Source organism: Ursus maritimus, unplaced genomic scaffold (genome assembly GCF_017311325.1).
Source record: "Ursus maritimus isolate PB19 unplaced genomic scaffold, ASM1731132v1 scaffold_5, whole genome shotgun sequence".
Classification (NCBI taxonomy): domain Eukaryota; kingdom Metazoa; phylum Chordata; class Mammalia; order Carnivora; family Ursidae; genus Ursus; species Ursus maritimus.
The window spans coordinates 20,487,674-20,513,903 of NW_024426663.1; the positions used below are offsets into that span (position 1 = coordinate 20,487,674).

At 34.7% G+C, this 26,230-nt stretch overlaps 1 protein-coding gene and 1 long non-coding RNA gene across 9 annotated transcripts in view; one reads left to right on the plus strand and one right to left on the minus strand.

The window, feature by feature from the left end:
- The window catches only part of LOC121100695, a 1,373-nt gene extending 1,201 nt beyond the window's left edge, over positions 1-172 (minus strand). The window contains exon 1 of the long non-coding RNA XR_005832429.1: positions 34-172. This is a non-coding gene — a long non-coding RNA (uncharacterized LOC121100695). The remainder of the gene's footprint in view (positions 1-33) is intronic.
- Positions 173-312: 140 nt separating this feature from the next.
- MEF2C (myocyte enhancer factor 2C) overlaps positions 313-26,230 on the plus strand; it is a 149,155-nt gene continuing 123,237 nt past the window's right edge. For 2 of the 8 annotated variants that reach the window (XM_008700819.2, XM_008700818.2), the window contains exon 1: positions 335-595. The gene's annotated coding sequence lies outside the window, so the exon portion shown is untranslated. Of the gene's footprint in view, positions 596-26,230 lie in introns of all 8 variants that reach the window. The other 6 variants (XM_008700829.2, XM_008700827.2, XM_040622106.1 and 3 more) reach the window with 6 other exon arrangements.

The window sequence follows — 26,230 nt, forward strand, 5'->3', positions numbered from 1 at the left end:
CTGCCCCCGCCCCCCCCCCCCCGCCTTTTTTACGCGATGTTTCAAAGGCTGCGAGCGGCTCTCCTTTTCCCATTCGTCTTCTGTCACTTCCTTCCTGGACGCAGTTTTCTGGACGAGTCTGGTTACTTTTAATCTGGCCGGCTGCTGAGAGCTACTTTCTCCTCCTCCTCCTCCTCCTCTTCTTCCTCCTCCTCCTCTTCCTCCTTCTTTTCCTCCTCCTCTTCCTCCTCCTCCTTCTCCTCCTCCTCCTCTTCAGAGCGGCCTCGGCGCGCGCGAATGCGCGGCCCCGAGCGCGCCTCCCCCGCGCGCGCTCCCCCCGCGCGCGCACACACTTCGTCTCCAGCTCACTGCTCGTTCGGCTCACAGTCACAGACACTAGAGCACACGCGTACACCCAGACATCTTCAGGCTGCTATTGGATTGACTTTGAAGGTTCTGTGTGGGTCGCCGTGGCTGCATGTTTGAATCAGGTGGAAAAACACTTCAAGGCTGGACGAAGTAAAGATTATTGTTATTTTTTTTTTCTCTCTCTCTCTCTCTCTCTCTTAAGAAAGGAAAATATCCCAAGGACTAATCTGATCGGGTCTTCCTTCATGTAAGTACCTCTGACATTTCTCGAGGAAATAGAAATAGCCTGGGTATTGTCTCTGAAGTCTGCATCAATATATTCCACCGCACTGGGTCTATTCCTGTGCCTTTTTGAAGGCTGAAGTTGAGGTTTGTTGTGCATTTTTTTTTTAGATTCCGTGATTTCCTGGTCTGTTGCTAAAAGTAACTTTTTAGATAGTCTTATCCGTTCGCCATCAGTTATTGAAATCACTCCTGACTCGTTCTTGTCACACTAGTGTGTTTAAAGTTTCATGAAGTTAGTTCACGTCATTAGCATGTTTGATATGGTGGAGTGTGTGGAGCCTGGTGGATTTTAATATTTCACAGAAGGTTCTGTGACCTTGAAGTACATGCCTCAAGATTTAGCCGCTAGTTTACTATGGAAAGATGCTCCTGTGAGTCCCCCCAAAGACTCTGATTTGCTTTGGGTTATGCTTCTGAGCCACTAATTCTTGGGATTAGTTTGAGCTAAAGCATGGCTGTCTGTCAGAGTATACCTTTGTGCATCTGCTTCCCTTACCAAAGTGCGGGCTTGATAGAGGGCTTCTCAATTGGTGTGGACAAAAAGTAATATCCTGGCCATGGTAGCCTACATTTCACAGTTTGTGTTGGGGTTCAGTATATGCATTGCTGTTCAGGTCAAGTCAAATACATAGCTATTTAAAAAGAAACAAGGTTAAGTCACTTTAATTGCTTTCCGTTTGGACTTTGGATGAAAGTTACCAAACTCAGTGATAAAGTTTGGCACAAAGGCAGTATATATATATATATATAGACACAACACACTGTTTATTGTATTATTGAATATTATGCAAGGATTTAAATTTAATACTAATGTTATCTTCTTCCCAGAATATAGTTATTCATTCTTAAAGGAAATTTTGTATCTGAAACATTTCCAACTATTCTAGGTCCAGTAGTTATCATTTTTTGGAAAAAGTTCTTTTCTTCACAATGTAGGAATGTGTGTCTTTTGTATAAAATACCTTTATATGTAAATGGTGACAGTATAATAGGTAGAATCAGGCTCTCTGCCAGTTCTTTAACTGGTCCTCAGTGGAGAATTGCTTTGACACAAAGTGCATTTTACTATTGTGAATCTGATACTAACTCTAATAGTCACTGTCTTGTGAAATGGTTAGTGACTGCATATATTTTCTAAGTGCTATAAAGGGAACTCCAGCCACCTCATTATACCAGTCAGAAAAAGTGACCAGCCTCTTTTTCACTGGCACCTTGCAGTGGAATTGTGGTTGCAGAGTAAAGATGTTTATGTAGAGTATAATAACTCCAATCCCTAGAGACTTGGGAGGACATGGAAATGTGACCACCTGTGAACCCCGTTTAACCTCTGTATTGCATACTAAGTTTAGCTTTAAACAGATTAACAATCTCCAATTCTTTAATTTGAAACTAAAACATCTTACTTCATTTTTAAAATAGTCTCAGTTTTGGCTAGTCTTTGAAAATGTTCAGTATGTACCTATCTGGCACAAGCTGTATTTTTGTTTTTCCATCAGTTTTAGTTAACTGTAGTGCCGTTAATAAACCAAATTTTGTCTCCCCGTGTATGCATAAAATTAAGTTAAAAGAAGTAGTTCCAAAGCAAGTGGATTTAGAACTTGACAGGTAAAATGAGATATGCCTATCTGATATCCCATCTCCAGGGGAAAAAAATCTCTAAAATCAAAAATCTCAATCTATTTGTTGGAAAGTACATTTGGCTATATAGTAGACTACAAACTCAATTCTAAAAGTTTTCATCAAAGCACACTTTAAACTCAGTGTTTAAAATATGATTCCCCAGTCAAGTCAAGGAGACAATAGTTGGCAGTTATCTTTGCTTCAAGTTTTACTAAACTTTATAAAAATATACTGTTATTTGCTAATGTAATTCACAAAGCTTTGGAGTATTTGTGACATATTTTCCAGACTTCTTACAAAAGACAGTATCTTCCTTCACTCATTAATTACGCTATTTACATTCTGATTGCTGTGTATGCACGTCAAAGACAATATTAAAGACCTAACTTTTATTAAATATTAATTTGTTTCTTAGGCTTAAATAACAATGAACGCTTTATAATAAAAAGTCAATTTTCCACCTTTTCTGAGCTGTTCTTACTTTGAAAGTATGCAATCACATATATTATTAACTTTTCAAAGTAGAAATGTAGAACATTAAATACGTGAAATTTAAATAAGAAGGACTTTACTGCACCTTGCCTCTTTTCTTCTTTATAAACATACTCAATTTTCAAAATTTGGTGGAACTGGTTTATTCCAATAGTGAGAAGGACTGTCTATTGATTCAAAATTGAATACTGAAAAGGCATCATGTTTTATATTTTTAGATTTCTATGTCTTTCTTCCTTGGCCCTCACTTTTATACCGAGTCAATAAATTGAATAAGACTACAACCATATCTTTCTAATAAATGATTTATTGTATTAAATTTCTTTTATAAAAAGCGGAGCTAAATAACTCCTTGGCATATGTTAACATTATATTTCAAAACTTTCTTCTGTTTATTGTAGTATGTTTTGTGGTTTTATTTCCCAACACTACATGCGGTATATTTTGAGTCTATGAAATCTCAGAAAGTGACAAAAATGGGGAAATATCTGCAGCAACACTTGTGCTACATAATAAAAAAAAAATAGTTATTAAACAGAAAACCCTGGCTTCAGGAACATGATTCAAAACAACATGGGAGAATTTCATATGCAATCAAGGGTTACAGAATGGACTTTAGAGAGATTATTACTGAAGTTCTAATTTTTTTCAAAAGCACATCCTCAGAGAACACACCAGGCAGATTAATATCTAAAATTTATAAAAATGCACACATTCATTTTATGAATACAGTGATTGCCTGGACACAATGAAAAGATTTAATCACCGATGTTCAGTTTGTGTGCTGCATGTGGAAGGATAGGTGATTAAGATCCCCGACCTCAGCACTGTACCTTAATCTCAGGGGCGCGTGGACTGCCCTGCACTCAGTAAAGCCTGACTGTTCACCGAGATCTGTCATCTTTAGGAAATCAAACCAGATTACAGAGGCGATTCACAAAACCAGGAGCAACAACAGAGTCTGTGCACCTTACAAAAGGCGGATTACGCAGTTCACATGTTATTTTGATAGGTCAAAGATAAAAGCTGATTGTTGAGGAATGGCAAGACACTCCAATTTCAAATGATTGTTAGATAAGTGTACCACAACCCTGTTGCTTCATCATTATGAAGAGCCATTCGAACAATAGAAAATTCAGTTTTCAAGTGACAGGCTTTCAGTAGTGAAGTAAGAGAAAGTATGTCCTTTACATATACCTTCATTGCTTAAATTTTTAAGTTCCATCACTTCTTTATGAACAGACATCAAGTTCTGACTGCTTATGTGAAGCAGTAATCATAAGGTTTAAATGTAGTAGGCATTTTCAGAGGCGTTCTAGACAGCACAAAACAGAATTTGCCAGAAATAAAACATACACTCATGGTATTGAATAACTGAGCAGAAAATGCATAGTAGTCAATAGCCATTATGTTATTCTGTTCCCAAATATATTCTTCATAAAAATGTGTAATTACATAGTTATGAATCCATACATTTGAAATATATCTTGATAGGTGTTTATTGGTCAAATTATATGTATTTCATGAATGTGATGTACAGATTATTCTTTACAACAAAACACGATGTTTTGAGAGTTTATTTCAGAGAATCAAGTTTTGGTTTACATAATAACATTTTGAAAACCCCAACTTCTTACACATCCACTCTACAGTAATTTCTTGCTTCTTTAAAAATTGAAGTCCTTTTTTACCCAACTGATGCCTCCTAGTGTTTCACACAATAAAACACTAATGAGTCACCCATAAATGTAAACATTGCATTTTCATTGCCTACATTTTCTGTGATACATAAAATTAATATTTATGTGTTTAATTTTCTGTGCATTATTATAAGATAAGAAATTCTATTGAATGAGATGTTTCATCTGAGTGGATTTGTGGCACACACTTGCAGCTTTTCTTTGGCCATAACAATATCTTACTAAGTTTTAATAAGTTTATTACCTTCAGTTCCAGTTTATATATTCACTGTTTATATTCACTCTTGTTCTAAGTGAAAAACGTAGAATAGTAGAGCTTCCATTTTGTAGGCCTGGAAACTGTATAGCTGAGTTTGTCGGGGAATGCCTGATGAACATACTGCAAGGGGACTAACCACATTATTTAAACATTAAAATATTTTAAAAGATAAAAAATTTGCCTACTTCATGTCTTTATACTTGCAAATTTCTATATGAAATGGAATAAAGAAAAAGAGAGTTTAGAAAAAATAAAAGTAAAGATAAATGTACAGATTTCCCACAAATATGGAGCATATCACTTTATTAGAAAATAACAAAAAACATGCCCGGCGTGCGTATTATTCTACATAAGAGAAGGTAGACTTGTTAGAACGTAACTTCTCACGATCAGCAGGTTGTCTTAATAGGGTAGAAGTTAGTGGACACCAACTTTGGTGTGAGTTTTTCTGTCATTAGCATCACAAGCATAGACTTTCGATACTTTTGCCCTTCTGTGATCTCAAACAGCTTTCTGATTGTATTTATTTAGATGGATACTTTAGTTTCTGAATACTTTTTCTTTAAAATATTTATGAAAGGGAGGAGGCATTCCCCTAATGGGTCTAAAATTCAAAGGATGCACTCAAACACTTGTAACATTTGTGGGCCTCTTCCTGAGTTGTCGTACACCATACATGTGCACAAAAACAGTGACAAATTTCTTCCACTGACACAAGTGTTCTCAGCATCCAAATGTAGATACTAGAGTGAACATAGTTCATTTCTATCCCCTATGTGTGTGTCATTTAGTTCTGATTCAAAACATATAACATTTTAACAATGTTTGACTCTCATTTAAGATTTTCTAATTTGGTCAATAATACAGTGCTATTACAATTCTGTGCATGTTGGACACATTTCAAAGAATGTAAGGGGGTGTGTTCCTTTCATTTAAGGAAGCAAACATGTAGAAAGGGGTGGACTTTTCCCACAAGAGCCAGATTTCTTCCCTTGGAGAATTGAAGCAAATATGCAGTGTGTAAGTGAATAACAGCATGAGAAAGAAAATAATTTCTAATGGTCTGCTGTAGTTAGTGAGCAAAGAAACTGTTGTTGTTTTTTAAAGCAGCTCTTACTGATAACCTTTCTCACACTGAATGCTGAAAAAAGTCTATGAAAGTTTTATAATTTTAATATTCAATAACTTCTGTAAAGTGCACTAGAATTAATTTTGCTCAAAAGAAGAATTCAGTAGTAACTATTGCACAGATATATTGAGGCATAAAGAAATAACGGAGCTAGAAGTACTCATTCCCTACCTCTCTTTCAAGAATAAGTAGATAACATCAGTGTTCTTATGTTAGTTGTTTTTGTGCAAGAAAAATAATTAAAATTCTGTAACAAAGAATACCATTGTAAAAAATAAGATTATAAAAAAGATTATCCAATATAGTATTCTCTCTTATTTCTTTGATCCTATTTTAACATTAACTGCAAAGAGAAAAGTCATGTTACTATTAAGTATGGAAATTAAACCCGTTATATAAATTCATGTTTTGGTCAGGTGATAATATCAGTAACATTCATTTGTCATTACCATAATGTATTTTGGGTACATTGTCATTATATTACCCAAGTTAAATCCATGTGTTTATTTTTTAAATATAGCCAGTGTAAACAAAGTTCAAAGTACATATGAAGAGAATCTTTTGAGGACATTATAAGGAAACTTGGTGACATTACAAGTGATAAAAACAGTAAAGCTATTACGGGCAGATTTCTGCAGGAATCATTACTCTTTAATAATGCAGATGTTATAGAGACTTTATTAATTCTTAATGCTGTAAATTTTAAATGAATGGAGCAATGTTGTTCATCCTGCAACTGGTTGCGATTCATGTAGAATGACAGTGCAGATCTTCTTGTAATGATTTAAATGAAGTACCTTAAACTTGTTTTTAGAGACTGGAGAAACTGATCTCTGAGGCAGTCCCTGGTGAGAACCTGCTTGTTCCAACGAGCATCCTGAGCCTGGTCTGGTTTTCCTCTTGTATCTTGTTGTCATAGATAAGATGCACGTGAAGAATTCATAAAAATTGTTCTCAGATACTATGGGTCTCTAGCATACAGGATTTAAAAAGCCATGGATATGGTCTTTTAATATAATGACAAGTGTTTTTTAAAACAGCTACAAGTACCTCTTTTTTTCACACATCTGTGATTTTCAGCAAGTTAGAATGATAGCAGGAGAATGCATCTTTCTCCGAACCCCGAAGATAGGCAGCTTTGGCTTAGAGATGCTTATTTATTTGCAAAATTAAAAAGTAGATTTACTGATGTAAATAATTGGGGACAGACAAGAAAATTAGTCTACTATTTAATAGAGTAAACATGACTTCTTTTAACCTCCTAATTAATTGTTGACCATGCATAAGGTGTGCAACCAAGTCTTATTATGGAAGGCTGGTATTATTGCTTAATGTAACATGAGGCATTGGGATTTCTTTAAAGTAATTTTGAAGATGTGATTATTTAGCAGAAATATTCACTGGAGCATTTTATTTTTAGAAATCATGGTCACACAAGGAAGCCTTTATAGGACCGACTACCTAATTGCAGTCAAAAATCTCTTTAATGAATGAACACACACACACACACACACACACACACACACACACACAGAAGAACACACATTTTAAGAAAATAATGGCCCTATATTTTTCAATTATTTTGCCACGTTCTTTATAGCCAAACAGTGTGTACATGTCTAAGCAGATGTTTTAAGTTATATCCTTCATGTAGGTGAGTCTGTAAGTGTACCATTTAACTTAAATGGCTTTGTGGGAAGGTAGTTTGAGGAGTTTAAAAAGGAAAAAAAAAAACCCTCCAGTTACTATAGTTTCAGCTCTTTCTTTTTAAAAACAGTAATTACACTCAGGATAAAGAAAGAAAAATAAACTCTTTTAATTCTTTGTAACATCCACAGTTTCTGAGGTAGAGCCCTGGTGTATTTTTATTTCTGAATATGCAGGGCAGGTACTGGCAGCAGAGCTACAAAATGAAAACTTCCTGGCTGCAGACCAGATACAGTGCACAGTGCCACATCATAAACTTCCCCTCTTCTGTCTCGGAGTGATTTCAGCCCGAAGTAATGTCCTTTTTTCCCCTTGCGTAGGCTAAGGAGCAGAGGGCCTTCTTCCTGGGCAATCGCTTTGGGAAAGGAAAAGCATAATGTTTCCCCTCTTTAACTTGAAAATTCTGCCTCTAAAATCACTAAGACATTAAATGCAAAGTGGATTCAGTATGTTTCCTTTCTCTTCCCATATAGCAGTTTAGAATGCATAAAACAATAGGTGTAAGATAGCAAATGAGACCTCTTCCCAGCCCCCTCCTTCAGCACACACAGGCCCAGTCAGATATCTGTATTTTTTTGTTTTGCATAGAAAAATAGAATGGTTTCTTTTCAATAAGGCCTGTGCATTATATTCCAGATATATTAGGTCATTTTGTGATGCAAATTAACGTCGAGTGGGTTTTTTTTTTTTTTTGTACTTATCTCGGGAAATAGCAATGTTCTACCACAATATGTGGCAGTACAGTAATTTTTATTGATAAACACTCACAGTTTTAATGATTACTAGGTCAAAATACAGAGTACAAAGAGAGAAAATATGGGTTTTAGCTTTCAGATTTGGTTTATGTTCTTCATTTGACAAGTACAATGAAAGTGATGTGCTTATTACCATACAAAATAAATCAACTTCTAAATATTTGCATTAATAATCTTTGCATTTGAAACTTTAGTCTGAAAACTCATACTTCTCCTTGTAAAATAAGACAGTTACAACAGTCTTTAATTACCAGTTACATTTTCAACTGATACCAATGTGATTTTTAAATATCTTACTAAAAAATAATTTTTAGCAGCCATGGCTCCTTTCAGTTAGTAGCAGAATTTTCATTTGTGTAAAGTAGACAAATTATTGCCAGAACACCTCTCTAAAACTAGCTTCCTCTTGTAGAAATGTATGAAGGGGGAGTCTTAAGTAGAAAATGTTACTATGTAATAAAATATTTGTTCCAACTTTATTTTTAAACTAAATTATTGATTTAATAGTGTACAAATAGTGCATAAAGGTTAGTTTAGTCATTAACCCACTCAACCAATTATTAATTGGCTATGTAAAATTTACCAAGTCACACCAACAGTTACATGTAATTTAATTTTATTTCTCTTTAAAATAGATAAGAGATCATTTTAATTATGTTTAAGTACCTAGCAACTATTTTTCTGTGGCTGCAAGTGTTTCCTAAACAAGTATCAAGAACTTATCTTAAAATGTAAAAAGTAGCTCATAAGAGCATGATCACAATGACCTATTCTTGCCGCCAAAGGTGTTATGAGCAAAGGCCCTACACCTGGCACACTTTCAAGGCTCCTTAGCAAGGAGAAAATATTTTAAACTTTTTTTTTTTTTGTATACAGTAATATACATAGGAGTCGGCAATTTTCTGACGTTTATTTCTTACAAAATTAGACACTCTTTTAAAAATCCAGTTTCAACCTTTAAAGCTATGCTTTCATTTAGGATATGGTATGAGAGTTCTTTATCTTTTTGGGATTATCCCGAACTGTAGGATAATTTAAATTATCACCACGCGATAAATATTGTTGGACACATTGTAAAGTTCAATTGTTTAATATGTATACTGAATAAAATATTTTAAATAGAAAATGGATTATTTTGCTATTTAAATTATAAAGCTATACCTGATTAAAACACGAATCTCTTGGAGATTTCCGTAGTCGGTAATTCTCTGGGCAAAAATTTTTAAAATTTTAAACTCCCAACCAATAAATCACCAAGTACTCTTTTAAGGTGCCTGATTTCCATTCACATTTGAAGAGGCTCATTAAGTTTTGGGTAGCCTTTAAGTAAAGGTTCTATGGTTGAGAAAGTAGGTCTTTTCACCCTTCTTCTACAACAGTTCATATGTTAAAAAGGTATAAATCCAGTCCTAATTCCATTAGGATTATTTTTCTTAACTAAGTGAAGACTAACAAGCTGGCTATTTTTTTAAAAAGTTCGTCCATTTAATCCTTTCTAGTATTTATCAGAAGATGTTTCAGAGTCTTGTATAGGTTATAGGTTAAGGAAAAAAAATTGACTACTTTTTTCTTTTCTTTCACATTCGAGTTTTTCTCCCCCTACATAAACCAAAAAGAAATTCCTACAATGACGTTAATAGATTTGTAAAGAGCTGGGTAAGGCACTCAGTCCCATTGCTTGTTTTCCTATGGCCCTTTATTTTGAATTGTCCCTTTTAGGACTGTTCACTCTTTCTTGTGTTAGTTGTTTTTCCTTCTCTCATTTCATAGCTGCAAAACTTAAACAATTCTTGACTTCGTCCTTTTTCCCCCCTCAATTTTTTTTGTTTTTGGATTCTCTCCTGAGTTCTCTTTTTGCTTCAAAACGTTTGGTATTGTGATAAAGCAAGTATATTTTCAACTGGATTTGACTACACGTAAGATTGTAGAATGTCTCCTTACACTTGAGACATTGATGTGCTCATCAAGCCCAGTACTATGTCATGAAAGAGCTCTAAACACTGATCTTGAAACAGCGAATGCTGCAGGATGCTACCTTTGTAAGGAACCGCAGACGGCTTTAGAGTAATGGATGGTATATCCACAGCAAAAAATGCACAGCGTTGTGAAGTCTCAGGAGGTGGTACTGTTATCGGACTCGTTGAACCAAATTATGGCTTTCATAATGTTTGTGAAGTGTTGGGCCAAAACTCCAAGATGTGAGTGTGTGTGTAAAGAGGGGGGTTACATGGGGGAAAGCAGAGAGAGTAAGAGACAGAAAGCATGAGAGATTGAGATGAACGCAAGAGAAAGAAAATCAGTTCTCTTGATTTGCAAACGTAAAAAGTTTGAAGACCCAGTGCCATATTAATATCATTTGTTTAATTATACACACGTGTGCTCTCAGATGAACAGTCCCTTAAGCAATAGAGAGTAATCGTTAAGAGCAAAGACCAAAGTGGGTTCAAAATCCAGTGTCCCATTTATTGGTTAATGGCTTTAGCAAGGTTATTTAACCACCGGAAAGCCTCAGTTTCAGCATCTGTAAAATGGGGATGATAATACCACCCACCTTTTAGAGTTGTAATAATTAAACAGGATGATACATTTAAAAGCACAATGTAAGTGGTCATAAGTTATCATACCACTACACTATACTTTAATCATTTTATCTTCCTCCCAATGATGATCACTTAGAAATACTTGATGGGATAATTATTTTGAACTTTTTTTTTCAATAATATTTTCATACCATTAAAATTGGGTCACTTTCAAAGCAAGTCTAATTCTGATGCTGTTAGGTCCACGCTCATGGCTACTAAGAAAAATATAGTTTTTTCTCCAAGAAACTCAAAACCTTTCACAGATCAGATGATGTTAAATATCATATTATTTTTAGAACCAAAAATGGAACCAAAGAAACACAATTCATCTATGAGTTTTAAAAGTCATTTATTGAAAGTTCCGAATTCCAGATAGATCGTGGCTTAGTTTTGATAAAGGTTCAGTTTGGAGGAAGAGTTTAATGTACCTAGAGTTATTTCGTGGTTTTAACTGTAAAGACAGCCTCACCAAGAATTCTAAAGGTTTTTTTCTTGTCATGGATTTTTTTGTTTTTTTTTTGCATTGGTACTATCCACTCTTGAAGAATACATTAGTATTCTTTATTTTTTTATTATCTAATTTTTTATTACCCAATTTTGATTGCATGTGGAGACAGAATTAATGAAGAATGACGATCATTTTACTCCTCTTTCTATTCCTTCACAGTCACTCTTGCCTATAATAGGTATTCTAGAGACATTCGCCGAATAAATTAATGAACTGTATTTATTTGTAAAGATAAAATGCATTTTTATTCAAATAGTTAAAAAATAAGTAAATGACATTCTATCATGCTTTTTTGTTCCAGATTTAAGGGATTATTTATTTTAATTACAGTTTATCAACTTTGAAAGAATGAACAAATGAACTTATCTTGAGTATTTTTCTACATGTGAGAAGAAATATAAAGTAGTACAGAAAATGCAGAATTTTACCTGAGAATTACACCTTCGAATAACACAAGTAAACAATTTTGGGTTGGATATGGATGAAATGGGACTATTTCTGGTCCCAGAGTCTGTTTACCACTTTTTTGTTCGGCTTTTATATTCACTTAATTTCTCGAAGAAATTCATATTTTGGATGACAGATAATGTCGACGAGGCCTGCCCAGTTTAGACAGCCTGTAGAGTTGCAACAACTTGGAATTATTCTCACAATCTTGAATAATGCCCCTCTAGCGTGCACCTTGCATTTCAGCTTTCTTTTCTAGCCCTGTTTTAATGTAGGGCTAAAGAGTGCTCATTGCAAGGAATACTTGCAGAGTGGACTTCCCTATGGTAAAACAGCATGGACAGCTCCCAACACTGCAATCAAGGATGCCTCTAAAAGCTTTAATTTAAAAATAATAATAATAATAATAAGTCTGCATGAAGATGATGGAGCCCTCTAAGGCACATGGGCTTAGAGAATTATTCCCATCTGCAACCCCCTCCCCCTGCTTAGTAGCCCTTTCCAGGGTTATGATTACTGGAAAATGGCTGTTAATCACCAGATTTTTTTTTGACTGCAGCTGCTTCAGTCAGACTACTAATCTATTAAACAACTTCGTCTCCAGTTTAAAATTTGCATTGTATACTGTATAGAATAAATTTTCATTGTAATCAGAGCATCCAAGAGAACTTCCTGATATGATTTATAGAAGCACATTTGTTTTTATGGATGGACCTCTAGTGCCATTGAGCCAACTGTTTAAACAATACTGTGGTTGATCAGCATAAAATAAAATATTGTAGCACTAGTGAGTGTAAGCAGCATTTACAATAGTCACATTTGCAGAAATTTGGATTGTGGCATCTCTAGCACTTGGCAGTGTAATGTCCACATAATTCAAAACTTAACCTAGATATTTAAAATTTGACTTCAACCTGAAAGGGTTTTTAGAAGTTTAACCTTCTTGTACCAGACTGTGGTAGAGTGGTTTGGCCTCTTTTTCTTCCCTAATGCTTATTACATTTGCCATAATTTGAAGAAATAATCTAAAACCTGAGTCAATATTTGGTGCTAAAAAAGGACAAAACAGCTCTAACTTACAAAGGACCCTTTAAAAACACATTCTTATATGTAAAATTGACAAGCTACAAGAGGTGGTTGGATGAAGTTCATCATGTTGGAAAGAATGTTTCAATTAAAGTTGAGCACTTTCTCTTCCAGGTCTTTTTTTCTCCGTTTTTTATTTGCTGTGCCAAGGTATCCATGTGCGTTTTTCCACTGTCATCTGGCTCATTCCCAGCAGATGCACACAATCTGTTCTGCTGTCACTAACAGGGTTCGGTTTATGAAAAGAATGTGTCAGAACATGCCACTATAGTCACTTTTACAGGTTTTTTTTAAGAGTAACTGAGAATATATGCATTGCCCTAGTTTTATTGTACTCAGCCTTTAAGAGATTTCTAAGAAACTTTTATAATGGTCGTAGACCAAAAGCTTTCTTCTAAACATATTTTTGAACAAATATTTACTTTTTATTAAAAATAAAATTGTTAAAGTTCATAAACCTCTTTAATGATGAACAGAATGCATTGTATTTAAATTTAAGGGTAGATTTTTATAGGAATGTTTAAAATAAAACAGATTTTTACAAAAAAACAAATTTCCAATTATCAAATTTACTTCATGATCATTACATACATACCTTATACTAAAAACAAACCTACTTTCCTACTCTAATCAAGCTTTATTTTAAGAATATTGTGATACACTATTTAGCGTCATAAATACCAATTATTTGACTTGAAAGATAATACTGGTTTCCTGAAGTCTTTGAATCATTAAATTAGACCAAAAGCAGTTAAACTATCGAATAATTCTTATTCTGTATGGAGACACATTAAACTGTATAATCTCAAAATACTGTGACATTTTTCTCTTGAAGATATTCACATCATTCTAAAAGCGTGGTAGGTAAATATTTCTGAACTTAATTTTTGTTTATTAAGATATCTCTATTCCTATCAGTGATTCTAAATAAAAATTCAGTTGCCTTCATAGAAAACAATCTCTCTGGTTTTATACAAATAAAGAAATCTGAGCAATGGAAACCTGTATTCATTCCTGAAATAAATGAGTTAGCACAATTTGAACTTTTAGGTATGTATGTGTTGTAAGTACCTACTGCATATTTATATGCACATGCAGATAGATAATGGGAACATTTATTTTTTGTATACAGATCATGATATTTAAATATCTCCCAGAATTGAAGATTTAAAAATGAACCTAAGTGGTAATTTTAGATTTTTTTTAACAATTTTCGATATGAAGAGCTGTTCAGAATTCAGAATTAAACGTTTTTTAATCAGTTATAAATCCCTGTACCTGAAACTGAAAATATAGAAGCTATATTAATGAGTGATCACTTACACAAATTACAAATTAAGCATTAATTATATATATTTATATAGGAAAACTAGTTCTTATATTTTTGCATAAAGAAAATTTATGAAATACAGTTAAGGCATAATTTCTGTCAGAAAATTTTCTGATTATGAAACTAATACATTGTCACATGGACAACACAAGCAATATAAATTAAGATGCTTTTTTGCAAACACTTTGCACATTTAGCAAGAAAATAATTTACTTAGAACTCATTGACTCAGTTGTCACATCATCTTGATTAATTGCTAAATAAATTTTCTTTCTAGAGTTGTATTAAATGATTGCTGTAGCAAGTTTTCATAATACCTGAAGAAAGAGGAATCCTCATTCATTATATTTCAAATATAACAATGTAATCATATCTATCATAAGTTGATTTTGTAATGTTTTTGAGATATGAACAGGGCACATGTATGTAAGATGAGTGATAAAGGACAGGTCTGGAGTTCACTTTTTCCTGCCAACATTTTAATTTATCCATGACTTTATATGTCAGATAACTTTACTTTTTACCTAGTCTAGGTACTTGAATTGTTTTGTTTTTGATAATCCTGAGTATTTGCCCTTGAGATGAAAATGCTACACCAAGAATCACAGGTGGTGAACTAAAAGAATGTTTGGTCAATTCCCATGGGATGTCAGAGCCTCTTCTCTCCCCAGAGCCATCAGTAGTGGGGCTGGGGAAGAATTGTTGTTGCGTATTACAAGATGGGAGATTTGGCCTCGCTAACTAACTTGCTGGTATTAGGACAGAAATCAGGGATTAGAGAAAACCAGACTCTTTTCTTTTGCTACAATTTGGTTATACATACGATCATTTGGAGACAAAACTCCATGGGCAAACTTAGTTATACGTGTTCTGAACGACTAATCCTTAAAATCCTCTATCACTCAAAGTGTAAATACAATCCTGAATTTCATTGGGAATGAAAAAAGCTTGCTCCTCTTAGTGAGATTCACAGAACTTAAAGAATACTTGGAAACATGGTTTGCCCTGTGAAATACTTTTAAATACCAGATCTTCTTAAAAGGTGGGCTCTTTTATTTAATGATAAAGAAATAATATGGGGGCACCTGGCTGGCTCAGTCAGTAGAGCATGTGACTTGCTCTTGGGGTTGTGGGTTCGAGCCCCACATCAGGTGTAGAGATTTCTTAAAAATAAAAACTTAAAAAAAAAAAAAGAATCTGATTTTTTCCCTATTTTTATTTTTAAAAATTAAGGGAAATGTGGTTTTGAAACTTAAATTTTTCCTGGTTCTCTAGGAGGTGAACTATGGAGCCAATTTATCTCAAAAATATATTCTTTTGTTTCTATTCTTTTTTTTATTCAAAAAATTTTTTTGAATTTTGTCAGTTGCCTCCATTTCTGACATGGGTGCCACCCTCTTTTGTGGTTGGGAGGTAATTCTTTCTTTGCATCTGCTTAGTCATAGATCTTTTTGGGGTAAAGACAGATTATTTTTGTGAAGTTGTCCCCAAAATATGTATTATTCATAGACTAAGAAACCCTTCAAAGAGTCTCACTGCACGGGTAATGATAGGTTGGACCGTAGTGACCAGAAGGCTCTCCACTCAGCTTTCTTTTGGGAATTTAAAGACAGTTGTATCCTTTTTCCATCTGCATCAACATATGTTGACCAGTTGGTTTTCAATTCATGCTGGTTTGGTGGTTGGAAGTAAGACTGATCTTCTATAAATATATTGATACTTTCAACTATGACTTAGGAATTTCGCTTTTATCCAGCATCACTACTAAAGGTATCACTAATAACTCTATTAACTTTTATGATATGTGTAAAAGGCTTGTATTATTAATTTGGAAGTATTCTTAATTACAGCTGTTTTTAGATAGCAATGATCACAGCTAACATGTTTGAGAGTTTTGTTGTGTATTTGGGCACTGTTCTAAGGCCTTGAGGCTTTATATACGTTAACTCATTCATGAGATAAGGCACCGTTGCTATCCTCATTTTACAGATGAAGAAACTGAGGCAAAAAAAAAAAAACCCAACTAAACCATTTCCCTCAAGTTATCCACTTTGTTAATGGCAGAGCTAGAACCTCACCCAGTTAGTCATCTTCCAGAGTCCACTCTTTTTTCCACTAAGCCGAAATCTCACATACATGATCTCAGCAATTAGATAAGAAAAAAAAATAAATAACTCAACTATAGAAACTTAATTTAATATGGCCTCTTGGGGAAGAGTATTCAGGAATCTCAGAATGAAATGTTCATAAACTACATTTATGAGATATGTTAGTACTGCTTCTAAAAAGAAGTGAATTAATTCTTGGTCTGTGATATAGTCCTGTATTGTTAACCTGGAGGGAAAAAATATATCTTGTCAACTATTGGATAGATCTTCTTTTCACAAGCAATGTCTTGTTCCTATTAGTGAAAATCTGTTTTTCCAGTTACAATAATAGCTTTAAATTGAAATGTGAACATGTAGTTTTATGTTACCAACCTCCAGTTTGCTTCTCACTTTTTGAGCTTTTTAAAATTTTTAATCTTTACTTGCAGGAATCATAGTAATTTATATAGTTTTAATTTAAGAATGTGAGCTGTATGACAGTTTATAAATGGATATTAAATGTATTTTAGGAGTTATCCAGTTAATTAGTGCAGATGGGTATTTTGTAGAATTTGAATTAGAGCACACCTTTTAACTTCTTCTTTGTAGTTGAAACAGAAAAACAAACAATACCTTAAAAGCAGAGACAGATGTGAAATAAATATTGACAAGTTAGAACAACTTCCATTGTATTTGAAAACTAAGAAATGTTATGCCAAGTTTATTTATCCCATGCATGACTTTGATTTCTGGCTGAATATTTCTGTGTTCAGTAAAAGACATTTTGAAAAATGGGATAAAGGCATAAAGGGATCACTTTTAGAATTTTTATTATGAGGAGTAATACTAACTTCCTTTCCTCACATAAGCAGTTTTCTTATTTTTTCAGGAAAGTTTTACCATGTTCTTGACTAGGTGTGTGGACAGAGAGACAGGTTAGAGGTCAAACTGGACTCTGATATTTCTGAATTACCAAATGTATGTACTTTAGACTTCCAAAAATTAATAGCTATCGTATCTTTACAGAGGTGGTTTCCTTGCCAGATTTCCAAGGAATTTTAGTAACTGTGTTTGGTGCTGCTTTATTTCACTGTTGAAAAGAATCAAATGCTCTCTGTATTATAGTACAAACAACAAAATAACCTGTGTTTTCTGTATTTGAAAATGCCTTTATTAGAAATGTGACTTGAAGATTTGGGAATTAGGTGGGTGACTTGGAATTAATTGGTTACAGTGATCAACAGCCTCCATGTCATTGTGTGGTGCCCACTGATAGGGAGAGGTTTGTGTGGCTTGTGCAATATTAAGTGCCACTGTGTTCATCCCTCTCTTACTAATGAAACCACCGAGGCTAGTTATGCCTACTTCCTAAATGTTATTTTGACTACAGTTGTTTGAATTCCCTCTTTGGAATCTTCTAACTGTAAAGCACACTCTTAAGACTTCATGAAACAACAGATTTATATTTAGTATCCATTTGAGTTCTAAATATACAGGAAACAAGTATTCACTATAAAGGCCTGGATTACCCAAACATTGAGGAGGAACTCATAGCTGTTGGCTAATTCTGTAAAAGATAATTACATAAGGTTATTAGCAATATTTCTGGAAGAAGATTGTGATATAATTAATATTGCATTTCAAAAGCCTTTTAAAAATTTTTGATCATCCAAGGACTAAAATCAACTAACAATTTCTTACAAACAGAATCCATTCAAAAACTGAGCTGAAATTGATCTTGGGTATATGTTAAGTGACAGAGTCATAGATATAAAACTTGGGGTGTCCTTTATACCGTTAATGTAGAGCAGGGGTTCTCAATCCTGGCTGTTGAGCTTTTGGGGAAATTTTTTTACAAATACTGATGCCCGGGTCCCACCTCCTGATTTGGATTATGTTGTTGTGCTGTCTGGCATGGCTGTTCTTCAAAGTGCCTGGGTGATTTCATTGTGAGGCCTGAGTAAGAGCCACTATTTAGAAGAAGATAAACGTGAATCTTGAACTTAATCATAAAACTCCATGCATCCTGAACATTAAAGAAACAAATAAGCATATAACTCTGCCCATAAAATGTCTGCTGTTTTCAACATTTCCCCTTGGACATCAACTACAAATTAATTAATTAATTTGCCAGTGCATTCAGGTGGGAGGTGGCTTGCTTGGTGTTAAGGATACAAAAGTGAAAGATGGGAGTCTCTGCCCCTGAGGAATTCAGTCTGATGAGGGAGGTGAACGTGCGAAGTGGCAGTTATGAGTGTAATGTGATAAATGCTACAGTGCAGGTATGTTGAAAGTAAAATGGATATTTCAGTGATGAAATGTTCAGATTTTTTGGGAGATGACTGGTCAGGCCAGTCTTCAGTAGAAGAAAAGGACATCTAGGGTGAGTTTTACATGATGAGTCAAATCCTGGCACTATCCTGAAAAAGGGAATTTTTTTGATTCATCTCCCCTCTGAAAGCATAACAGACTTTTAGAAGTCTTTTCTGTGACCTGCCATCTTCTCAACTTTGCCTCCCCATTTGGAGAAGCTGCCCAGGCCTTGTCTTGGAATTTAGGTTCTGTTAATATTGGGGGCAGCTGATGGAGCTGTAAAGATGGTACCAGACGTGGGTAGAACCTAGTTAATCCTTTCCATTCTCTGGCATGACAGAAAACCTCACTGTACGGATCTCGAGGTAACTTGGAGGACTTGCTCCTCCTCCACTCCCACTCATGCCCTATTTCCTAGACACAGCTGAAAGGAAGGATGGCCTGATCCAGGTCCTCCCCTGCAATTCACTGTTTTGACAAGGGACGTGAACTCAGTTATGAATGAGGGAGAAGAGCACCAGCAGGGAGGAACCACCGCAAGGATACTTCATAGAGTGGAGACTCAACATTTATCTTTTACAAAAATTAATTTAAAAAAAAACTTCAAGGGTTATTTATCTTTTCTTTCCTTATTCTAAAAAAGCAAAAATAGATCAATAAAAGTACTCAGGGATGTCATACCCCTCGGAAAAAAATCTTATGTGCTTTAAAAGTGCTCTGTTAAAGGGATTCTAATAGAAGGGGATAAATCTGTAAGACATAGCAAACCACGGTCTTAGAAGAAACACAGAATCCAGGAAATTGGACTTGGTTTTCCTGTGTTGCCAAGCAAACATATAACACACACACACACACACACACACACACACACCAGTTTCTCTGTGTATGTCAGAAGACAGAAAAGGGAAGACATGACGAGAAAATAAATACATGGGTTCCACCGTTACATTAGAAGAATGTTGCATCATTTCGTATGAAGCCTTACTGTAAAGTGAGCCACATGCAATTTTATGTAAGGAAGGTTAGATGGTGGTCTTGGTTATATAATGGAATAAAATTCCAAATCTATAAACAAACTTCTCATTACGGCTACTAGACCACATTACCTCCACAAACCAGATTCGTCAAGAAAATAAGCCTGATTTCATATTGGGAGGAAGGAGGGGGAACGGGGCTACGCTGCTTGATTATACGTTTCTCATTGACTGGAGTAGAGAATTAAATTAGTTATGAAAAATGAGAACTTTGATCTAAGGGGTTGACTTTTTGAGAGTCATAAAATGTACTGAGTTTGATCTCAAATAGATAATACATTAACATCACACATACAATTAGAAAATTATCACCTTGAGTAAATTAAGTATACAGCATCGAATTCAATTAGCGTATTATTAGAGATTTACAAGTCAGTAAATATCATAAGGTGAGATTAATTTTTTTAAATGCAATTGGAAACCCTCCAAAGATTCAGTAGGATCCAGGTGAAAACAAGTGATTTAAGATCTCGAAAGTTTCCCAATGCTGGTTTTGCAGGAACGGGGCGTATTTATCAGAACTATTTTATCTCAGAAAGGCAGAGCTTTCCACGATTGCAACTACTGAGAGTCAGTGAGGTTATCAAGATGAGTTTTTCTCTCGCATCATGAAATAGCTGAGAAACTCTTTCATGGGAAATGGATAAACTAGTAAATTTCAAGAACGTACTACATTCAAATAAGATAACGCTACAACATAGCTGTATTGTGGTATCACATTTCTAGGAGAATTAAATACAGTGGATTTCAGCTCTGGCTTCACATTTGATTTCTTGGAGAGCTTTTTAAAAAAAATCTGGAGAACGAGCTCCAGTGATTATGATTTCATTTGTCTGGGATGGGTCTAAGGTATCAGGACTTTTAAAAAAATATCTGGAGTGATTCAAATGTGCAGTCAGGGTTAAAGACAATTGTTAACATTCAAAATCTTTAGAACTTTAGATCATCTTTGAACACTAAGGTGAAATAAATATGGAACATTAGCATTACTTCTCTCTTAACTGTAAAATTGAGAAGAAAATAAATTTATTTCTTAAGTTACAACAGGAACATTATCTCTTCCATAGAATCTTCCCTTTCCCAGTTTATGAGACCAGCTGTATCATTCCAGTTTCTAAATTATTGGCATTTCTAAAGATGAAGTAACAGGGGAAGTGATGAACTTTATAAATAGCCTGTCTAAAATATTTGGCATGAGGGGTCAAGATGTAGGCGAAGCTGGAAAAAGACTTTAGTGTGTATATTAGCCAGAGGCCAACAGTTGTTGAATTCGCTAAAATTCCTTAAGAAAGGGAAGAATAAGAATACCTTTAAGAACATAATTTTTTTTCTCTCCAATGTGTAGTTAGTAAAACCCAGAGGAGAAAAAAATGTACCTTTCGAGCCAAAATTAGGTCATGCCAACCACAGCAAATTGGAAGCTCTACTTAAAATGTAGCCTTGCAGGATTGCTGTGGATCATCTTAATGTCACGCACGTGGTAGGGCCGATGCTTCCAGATCATGACTGCAGAGCTCTGCTAAGCAGGCCAACTCTGCTGACTGAGTCTGACCACCCCATTCAGGCTGCCATTGGCATACAGACATGACCTAAGATTGTATCTGGAAGGTATGCTCTGGAACATGGCATTTTTTTTAAGATGAAGAAGTTTACACTTTCTAAACAACAACAAAAGACAGTTTATTTTGTTTTATGATTCTAGAGGGGGGACATGTTCAAGGAAACAGGGAATGGACCCATCTGGCATAGTGGCCAGTAGGCATGGCTTCCTCATAATTAGGAGAAAGTCACCAGAGAACTACCTTACCATTAAAAGAGGAAAGAAAAAACCCTGCAAAGTAATGGTTTCACTCATTTAGTCACCTGTTCACATTAGACGTGGCAGGATTGTTCTTTTTCCAGCCTTGAGGGATGTGGAAGAAAATTAGAAAGCACTTCATTCATTTCATTGGCACTTATCATTATTAGAATGTTGAATCTACTGTAAAATGCAATATATTTCCATTATGTAGAAGAAACTGCTGCTTTTTTCCTACTTGCAGAACATAGCATTTCATTGGTGTTTCTATTCATTATTTGAATGTTGAACTGGCCATAAAAATGTAACTTATTTCCATTACATAAAGGAAATTTATACTCTTTCCTTTTTGGAGAAACTGTTTAATGAAATGATAAGACCTGTAAGATTTTTAAAAACTTCATTGTGGAATGCACTCGAGAACTTACATTGAGTTGTGTAGGAAAGTATTAATGTCCGTTATAGTATCCCATATATGTTTGTTCTGTTCTCAAAGACAAAAAAAAAAAAAAACTGAAGTATATTTTTTGTTGAATACTACTACATTTATTCTCACCCAAAAAAAAAAAAAAATCCTCAAATTTTTAGACTTGTTCCTAAAGACCAGTTCTAGCCGATGCCCTGGTAGCCATGAGCTTTACGTCTATGCCGTATCTGCAAAAAGAAGGCTTTCTCTTCCAGCACTTTGCAATAGGTACAATTAATTGTATCAGCCTAGTTACCAAATTATTGATATCTTTTAGGATGAAGAAGCAGTGAATACATAATAGTCTATCTTCTCTGAACTGAACTGGGATATTATGCAGGAGAGTGAAAAAACAAATGTTTTCTTCTGTAGAATATTGCATTAATATAGGACCTTCCATATGTTAAATGACATTCTCCTTTATTTTTCTTGTATGCTGGTTCCACTTTTTCTGATAACACAGGAAATAAAAGGTTCAATTGTTACTGCATGAGGATTCTGGAAATAATTCACAGAGGAGAAAACTCTTGAGCTGGATCTTAAAGGAAGAGCTTGAATATGTCATGGCTTGTCGCTACGCCTTGCCTTTTGAGTATAGACTCTAGCATACCACTACGTACCCAATAATACAGTCACATCCCCAACTTATGAATAATTTGTGTCACCAAAATCTGCTTTAATATTGGGAAACATAGAATTTATTTTTCATGGAAACGTTTTTTTTAATGGTTATTAGCTTCTCACATGAGCCCACAGAAACCCCTTGTACAGTTACAATAAAATTTTTTAAAAATAGTAAGCCATACGGGTCTTATAATACAAACAACTAAATTGTATTGTTCAAGTTGTCCTTAACTAGTAATGCTTAGCCAAAGCACTTTTTGGCAAGCAGGAATTTTTGTGGAAATAATTAGAACAATTTCTAAATTTTAAAATGAAGTCTGCGGGGGCAACTGGGTGGCTCAGTTGTTAAGCGTGTACCTTTGACTCAGGCTCAGATCATGATCCGAGGGTCCTGGGATCGAGCCCCACATCCGGCTCCCTGCTCAGCCAGGAGCCTGCTTCTCCCTTTCCCTGTACCCATCCACCCACTCATGCTCTCTCTCGCTATCTCCCTCATAAGTAAGTAAGTAAGTAAATAAAATAAATAAATAAATGTGGTCAGCCATGTACGGACCTCAGAATCATATGCAGTGTTCCTTCAAAGTGCAGAGTTCCCACCACTTTCCTGGGGAGATCTTTCAACATGGTGTTTAAATGACTGAAGTTTTTATTGGCATTTGAAGATTACTGCATAAAAATTGCAGTATTCTTAGTTTATAATTTCTTTTTAAAATAGCTTTTTCTGTTCCTTAATGCAGGTATATAATAAGCATCACTCTTAAAGTTTATTAGTTAAGGTTAGGTAACATGTGGAACATACTAGAAAGAATTATAACTGAGCACAAACTAAGGAAGAGGACACAGGGGATTAACAAGGATGTGCGCAGGGTGCCTGGGTGGCTCAGTCGGTTAAGCATCTGCCTTCAGCTCAGGTCATGATCCCAGGGTCTTGGGATCAAGCCCCGCATTGGACTCCCTGCTTTGCAGGGATCCTGTTTCTCCCTCTCCTTCTGCCTGCCGCTCTCCCTCTTGTGCTCATTCTCTCTCTGTCACATAAATAAATAAAATCTTTATTTAAAACAAACAAACAAACCAGGGTGTGCATATAGATGAGAGTGCCTGAGAAGGATTTGACTAAACAAGCCTTAGGACTCAGGCATTTGGGCTCTGGACTCCGTAACTTATCTGCTGCACTATGCTGCCTGCCATCGCCCCTAATAAACTCTTGCTGGGCTGCCTCTTCCAGGGATGCCTCAGGCTGACATTGAGTTTTTTGGCCCACATGTCCAAAATCTGGACTCTGCCAGGCACATGGTTTATAGATACTTATTAAATGAATGAGCAAATGAATTCTGCCACTCTTTTCCTTCTGAATTATAATCTCTGTGGAGTCTTGTTCATTTTAGGGTCCCTTGGTATGAATGGGAAAGTGCCTCCAACATATTGAGGTGGATACTACACATGAATTGACTTGAATTAAGAAAAAAATGGTAGAATTTAGAATCTCTTTTAAGCCCTGGTCATGAGGTGATTTGCATATCGAGGGAAGTGGAGATGTATGCATTGAGTTTATTTGAATTAGACATTTACAAGATGGATTTCATGATTAGGAAATGCCTACATTTGTTGAGATTGAGTTCATAGAAAGAGGATACTTTGCTGAATAGTTTTATGAGTCTAAAAACAATACTCCATGAATTTAATGGAAAGAGTTTTTGTTGGTGGTACTTAATTAACTTTGTTGTTTTTAAAATCCTTTGAGATTTTTCTCTGCACTATCTAGACTTGGACCATAAGTTGTACACACTTTCAACTACTTTACAGGAAATGTGAAGGAAGGGAATGAAAATTCATGCAACATAAAGTGCATTATTTTATTCACTACCTTTTAAGTTACTTATCAACTCAACTAAATATTGTATTCTTCCGTCTTAGAAAAAGAGTCTGTGAAGAGTTAAGGAAAAAAATCCAACATTATTAAAAAGAAATGTGTTCTTTTATTACTATAGGTAGTACTGTCCTTAAAATGTTAATGATGCTTTTTAAAAAATGAAGTGATTTGTTTTGAGGATAAAAATATGGTCAAATTATTTACCAAAATAAACTTTACTATGGAATATAGTTTTAAATGTTTCTCTAAATATTCCATAAAGCATTTATTAAGACTCTTTCAAATTCCAAAATTTTAATAATGGCAATTTAAAAATAAAATGTAAGTCCTTCATAAATACAAGCTCCTTTATAAATTTGTGCCTGTTCTTTAGGTTTCTTCACCTTCCAGGGTGCTCACACCCTGCTGCTCACCTCCCTTCTTGCACATAGAGCCACTTCGGAGAGTAAACCGCACATAAACTGTTCTAGAATGGGTCATTCCATTTACATAAATACTAAAATTAGAATATGTTCTCAGAAACAGAAAAGTGAAACCCTAAAGACTCTGCTGAAGACAATTATGGTTCGTTGCAGTCCTTTTTTCTTATGAAAATAGAATGTCAACTTTTGTGTTTTTAGTAACGATGGTTCTCAATTTGATGAAATGAGGTATGTACAATGGCATCATAAAATGGAAATACTATACAAATGTAACTGATTCTTAACCTACATTGGACTGTAAACTCGTTGAGTTTGGGGATTGCACCATATTCATATATCTTTGTTTTCTCTTTTGTCTTAATGAGTCTGTTACACATAATAGATGTCCTATAAATATTTGTCAGATAAAATTAGAACAGGTGAATGAAGAGTAATATTGTCCCTAACTCAAATGAGAGAGACTTAGGAAAAACATTTCATAAAGTACTTCCACCATGAGACCTTTCCCATTGAGGTTATCTTTCCCACATCTAACTTTTGGAGGACTTTATGTGTACCTATTTTATAGTATTTATTAATATCTGTCTTGTGCTCAAGCTAGTATTTAAAATATCTTTCTTAATTCAGTAAAATTTAAGTTCTTTGGAAGGCAGGGATTAGGTTTTATTGGCCTTTGTATTCAGGATATAGTCCCTAATGGCTTTATAATCTCTCAATTAACAAATTACTTTTTGCACCAGATTTGTTATACACCTGACTGGCTAAACGATGTTAATCATTACGAAAGATCTTCCCTTTGGGTAGGCACTCAGTTCCTGTTGTGAGATGCTATTGCCCACTATTCTGTGAACCTGTGGTAATAATATCTGTTTATTGTATACTAATACACATTTACTGGAATTTAGAAGTCACATAGATCAAAACTTTAGTCTCTGATTAGAAAACATGGTTCTTATTTATAGCTACAAAAAGCTGCAATCCATGGCTTTATTTCATTTCATTTGCAGGTAATAGATAAATAATGATTTTGTATCTTTCTTAGAATATAATATTATAGTTCTTTCTCAGATTTCCCCCCTCATGTAAAATTATGAATTTTTGTGGTTCTTTTGTATGTCATGAGTGAAAGTCATGAGATAATACTGTTGTAACTGATAAAGCAATGTTGAAAGACACATTTATGAATCATTAAGAGACATAGTGTATCTTATTGGCCCTGTTTGGAGTTTAAGTTTTATTTAATTCACTCATGTAAGTTGGATTTTTTTTTGTGATAAGTATCTAACTAGGTTGATCTCTTCTTCCTTTAAATATATGAAGAAGAAAGTACATTGGAAGGGTTTCTAGCTTTTATAAATCCATTATGCA